The sequence below is a fragment of the Coenobita brevimanus genome, chromosome 40 (genome assembly GCF_032717465.1).
Source record: "Coenobita brevimanus isolate Jiangsu-jjx chromosome 40, ASM3271746v2, whole genome shotgun sequence".
Classification (NCBI taxonomy): domain Eukaryota; kingdom Metazoa; phylum Arthropoda; class Malacostraca; order Decapoda; family Coenobitidae; genus Coenobita; species Coenobita brevimanus.
Window position 1 is genome coordinate 20,009,839 of NC_136993.1, and position 5,513 is coordinate 20,015,351.

A 5,513-nucleotide genomic window follows, 5' to 3' on the forward strand; every position below is an offset into this window, starting at 1 on the left:
AACACTTCCCCTCCATCACTGACATCTGGCCCAGAATTTCCACTGTGGCACCCTTAAGGCTAGGAGCAAGCTGCACTGCCCTCTGCCTGTCATCCCAACCATTCTGACCTGCAAGTAACTCAAACTGTGATCAGTAAGCTTCCCAAGATACTCTACCATCAAATTGCTGAGGTTTCTTATTACTTGGACCCTTATTATAGGCATGCACTTCACTGGTTTGGGGCCTAAGAACTGCGACATCATAATTAAGGCCAAGATTTAAATTTCCCACATTCTGATTATTCAACTCTGTAATGTTACTTATAGATGCTTGGGATCCATCAAGATTCACCGTATGCTGTCCATTCCTTTCAAATGCTCCCTGTACACTAACCTGAGGCTCAGTTGTGCAATACAGCCTCCATTTTCACACTAATTATCTTCACATGGTCGACTAAATGCTTCTTTTGGCTATCTACATGGTGTCTGCACACCATCACTATTTCCCCAGTAATTGTCTTCAACTGCTCGTCTACATGCTGTTTACACTCCATTACATTATTGCTTACCTCATACTTCTGCTGCTGTAGCTTGGCATCTCTTTCCTCCTTAACACGAGGCATCCCATCGACGTATGAGTACGTTGCAACGTTTTGTCACAGCTAGTCCCATCGACGTACTGATACGTTGCGCAATTGCAAGGTTCATAATTTGCACAATTTTCAATTTTCGCGCATGATTTTTGGTACGTATATGCGGGACACCTTCCTTTATTCTTCTACAAGATGCCAGGCAGGGACAATGCCTTACACCACATAACCTCCATGCCCCCCACACATCATTGTCTCAGCAACTCACCTGTTACCAGTGACCTGGCCAATAAAGACATTCAGGGCCAGAGTGATTCCCCAATCGATGACAATGTGGAGGACAAAGTTTACATAGCATCAGAGGAAGAAACAGTCAGAAATGATGATCAGGTAATGTCGCCAAAAAAGGTCAGGTATGTTGATGAGTTAGTGAGTGAAACAATGCTTATAATTCCTATATGACTGTTTGAAAACCAATATACTCTCATACTACATATAAATTCATACCAAATAAATAAATAAATACCGTTTATGAGTGGTGTGGAATAGTTACCCTCCCATAGAACTCGTTTTCTTTGAAGCCAGCCTGATAGAAAACTCTGTAAGGTAAGGAGGTAGTGCTACCTGTATCGAGTATTTTAAACCTCAGGTGAGCGATTTCTCTATGAATTTTCGATGTTTCTCACCAAAAGCGGCGGTTTTAGCCAAAAAAAAAAAATTTTCAAATAGCTCGGGATTGGGGGGTGTCGGAGGTGCGAAATAGCTCGGGACATGATGGATTAAGCTGTTGCTCCTCTTTCTTCATTTCCCCCATGAATGCATCTAGCTGTCCTTGCACCTTCAGTTGTACTTCCCTCTGTTCCTCCTGTAATACCTCTTGAAGTTGTTCATATCATTCTTTTTGTTCTTCATGTTGTGCCTCTAGTTGTTCACTCTGTGCTTACAACTGTTTTTTTATTTTGTTCCTGAGCTCTTTCTGTTATTCAATTTGGGCCTGTAATTGCTCTTTGGGTTCTTTCTGTTCTTCATTCTGTGCCTGTAGTCCTTCATTCTGTGCTTGTACTTGGGCACTTTTTGCATGTAATTAGACACTTCATGCTTGTAATTGTTGAGTTCTTTCTTCTGTGCCTGTAATTGTTCTTTGAGTTCTTTCCTCTGTGACAGTGATATCTTCACAATTGTTGCCAGGGTCATTTCCTCTTCCGGCCCAGCTCGAGATTTTGTCTGCACACGATCTGCTTCTGTGTCGAAGGTTAGCCTTACTGCAGTCCTTAACCACTCCGCACACAATGACGCATTTGTCGTCATTAGGGTGTGGCTGCACCCATACACACTGATGCTTTTGTCGTCATTAAAGCAAAAAAACTTTCATCAGAGAAAAAGTTTTCAGCCAATCAGCGTCATTTTTGGAGGCGTCATAACTTCCCTGCTCCTCGTCAAAAGTAATGAGTTGGCAACTGTGGGTCCCAATACCAGCAAGAGAGCAGACAGGTTATTCAATACCAAATGAGCTGTAAGTGGGGAACGTACTCCCTGCTTCTGTCCCTTTAAATTTCCACTCTTACCCCCTTCCCGGCCATGCAACATATTTCACTATACCAGTAGTGCTTGTGTATAGTGTTTGGGAACTATTGTGATTAGATTTGGTGTTTGCAATAGGAAATTTGTTTTTTGTGAAGCATTCCTGCTCGTTATCAGCCATTGGCCCAACAAAGATTGTGCTAGTTTCTAATCAACTACATTGCCTCTACCCTGCACCAAATGTGAGTATTCAACTATATAGATTAGTGATAGTGAATCATGCGAACAGTGTGCATATCTAGTGTACAAAGAATTGGGGAAAAACATGCAGTAGCTTAGAGGAAGACAGGAAACTGCCCTGCAGTCATGGCATGGCGGGGGTACACTGTAGTTTTTTTAACTTTTCTCGAAAACTATGAGGCGTAGGATTACTGTTGTTGGCTCAAATGAAAGCTAATGAAATTCTGCATAGGGTGATAAAATGAGAACATAACAATGGCAAGAAAAGTTTTTTGCTACAGCTCCCCGAATAAAAAATCTATTGTCTATTGGAAATGGGTTTTACTTTTTCGCTTATTCCTTGAACACCATAACTCGTATCAAACTGGGACATCTGGTATTCGAAAGCTGATAAAATTCTCTTTTGAATGATGGTATAACATGTAGACATTGGTAAACATTCGACTTATGAGGCTGAGAAGTGAAATCTATGATCCCGAATGGTACTTCTGAGGGCTCTAACATATGTATAGAGTTTTTTTTTTTTTTTTTTGCTTATCGTGTAGAACAAACATCGACGAATAGGAATATGTAGGTTTTGTGGCAAAATAAACATGTTTGGGTGGTGAAAATAAGCCAAGAATACACATTTTTGAAATGCTGCTGCGGGGGGGAGGAGGGGAGAAAAGCCGGCATGTCACAGCACAGAAAACTTATTAACTTATCCGCACAGGAAGGGGTTAATAATAAACCACTCTCCTGACACTAGTGTTAAGTCCCTGTCTCACACTGCCACAGGTTTAACAGCAGTAGTACAGTATAGGAAGGATGTTGCCCAGTGAGTTGTTCTTCCTATGGTCAGCCTTTAGGTGTATATAATACACATGATCAGCTCAGGCGTCATAACTAAACACTGGCTTCTTATGTTCACTATCTTTATTTTCCAAATAATTACACTTAATGCTTTCCAGCTTCACTTCACTGTTCTCACTAGCACTGGAGCTATACAAACTTTACTAACTGCAATAACACTTCACTGTTTGCCAATAACACTTCACTATTTTTACAAGTTCTGATGATATACAAAACTTCAAATAACTCTTCACTGTTTGCCAACATTTCAATGTCTTTACAAGTTCTGATGATATACAGACTTCAATAACTCTTCACTATTTGCCAACAACACTTCACTGTTTTCACAGGTACCGAAAATATACAAACTGCACTGACACTGCACTACATTCAAGCTGAACTGAAAACTGATTGAACCTGAATTAGTCTCTTCCCCAGCCTTATATAAGCTTGCAATATTCGAGAAACTTCGAGCACAAACTTGACGGAGCAACAATTAACAGTTACCAACTAGGAGACACCAAAACATGCCAGAGTTTTCTTACATTATATAGCACTAAATTATTTGGCATACAAACTTAAACTGAATTACACAATTTAACAATCATTTAAGTAAAACATCTTAGAGAAAAAGAGCACAAAAATTAATGCACAACTTTTGAAAGAATTACACTCACTAACTGCAGGAAAACTGGCAATTCTGACTTGTACTGCAATCTATAGTAAACTTCTGGAAATATTGAGAAACTCATTGACTACCTAACTGGCAAAATCTTGCTTCTTAACCTGCCTACTCCCTTTGACGTATATATACGTCTGAATGTTATGTCACTGTGATCCCCATTGATGTATAAGAACAGGCTGCAATTGGAAGGTCTGTCATTTGCACGTTTTTGAAATTTTGTGTGTGATTTTTGGTAAATACATGCAGACAAGGTGCAGCGAGAAGGAAATTAAGGTATGGTCCTTATGTGGTGTTTGGGGAAGGTGCGAGTGGTGTGGGGGGAGTGAGGGGTGAAAGTGAAAGTGGTGTGGCGGGATTGAGTGGTGAAAGGGAAAGTGGTTGTGGGAGGGAAGCAGTGCGAGCCGTGGTGTGGTGTATGTGGGTAGTGGGCAAATGAGGAGGAGCCGCCCCCTAGCACATATTTTGCCCCAAAATATTCCCTCTCTTCCTCCCCACAGCCCTGTGATATGGGGAAAGGAATGAAAGGGAAGGAAAAGGTAGAGGGAAGAGGATCGCGAGTGGGCAAGGGCACTGCTCTCCACCTCCTCATCCTCCCCCACCACCCTCTCCTCCCCACCCTGACAAGGTATATCACACCTTGTTACATTACTGACACTGTGTGTCCTTGCGATATCTCACTGTAAAAGTAAGGCCTGTACATATGTGATAATATAACTGTATGGCCTGTATGTGATAACAATTATATAAAGTGGAAACGGGTGTAATGTTAGTGGAAAAGTATTATATAAGTTGAAAAATAGAGTGTAAGTTGAAACAACAGTCATAGCGAGTTAACTCACTATGTACATATGCGATAACATGATGCTCAATATAATAGTAAGGCCTGTAAATATGTGATAACAATTATATGAAGTGCAAACGGGGGTAATGTTAGTGGAAAAGTATTATATAAGTTGAACAACTGAGTGTAAGTTGAAACAACAGTCATAACAAGTTCACTCACCATGCACAAAGTCACAATTATCTAACCAAAGTTTGACGAAGATATAGTGGAAAAATCAAACCATTTGCAACGTGCAGTAGTAGAGATTGGGATTTCATTGTATTTCACTAGGTGTAAATTATCTTTGGACAGAACTGGGAAAATAGTTTTGTCTTTCATTGTACATGTGCGATAATACAGTATTCCACTAAATATAATCGTAAGGCCTGGAAATATGTGATAACAGTTTATAAAATGGAAACGGGTGTAATGTTAGTGGAAAACTATTAAATAAGTTGAATGCCAACGGCCATACCACGTTGAGTACACCGCTTCCCATCCAATCAACGAAGTTAAGCAACGTTGGGTCTGGTTAGTACTTGGATGGGTGACCGCCTGGGAACGCCAGATGCTGTTGGCATAACGAAGTTAAGCAACGTTGGGTCTGGTTAGTACTTGGATGGGTGACCGCCTGGGAACACCAGATGCTGTTGGCATAACGTTCTCCCTACGTGTCAAGTGGGGTTGGTGGAGGATTAGTGCCCCTCCCTGTAAAACAGTTAACTCTAAGCCCTTGGCCACCCCGTTTGGGATACATGGCATCTGGCAATGAATGAATGAAAAAAAAAGGAGAATGGAAGTTGAAACAACAGTCATAGCGAGTTCGCTCACTATGTACACATGC

The 5,513-nt window shown here is 41.0% G+C and overlaps 1 non-coding gene across 1 annotated transcript; it reads left to right on the plus strand.

Moving 5' to 3' along the window:
* The first annotated feature begins 5,130 nt into the window (after positions 1-5,130).
* On the plus strand, positions 5,131-5,249 carry LOC145397392 (5S ribosomal RNA). Its single transcript, XR_013896966.1, has one exon. It is a non-coding gene; the product is annotated as a 5S ribosomal RNA (ribosomal RNA).
* Positions 5,250-5,513: the final 264 nt, after the last annotated feature.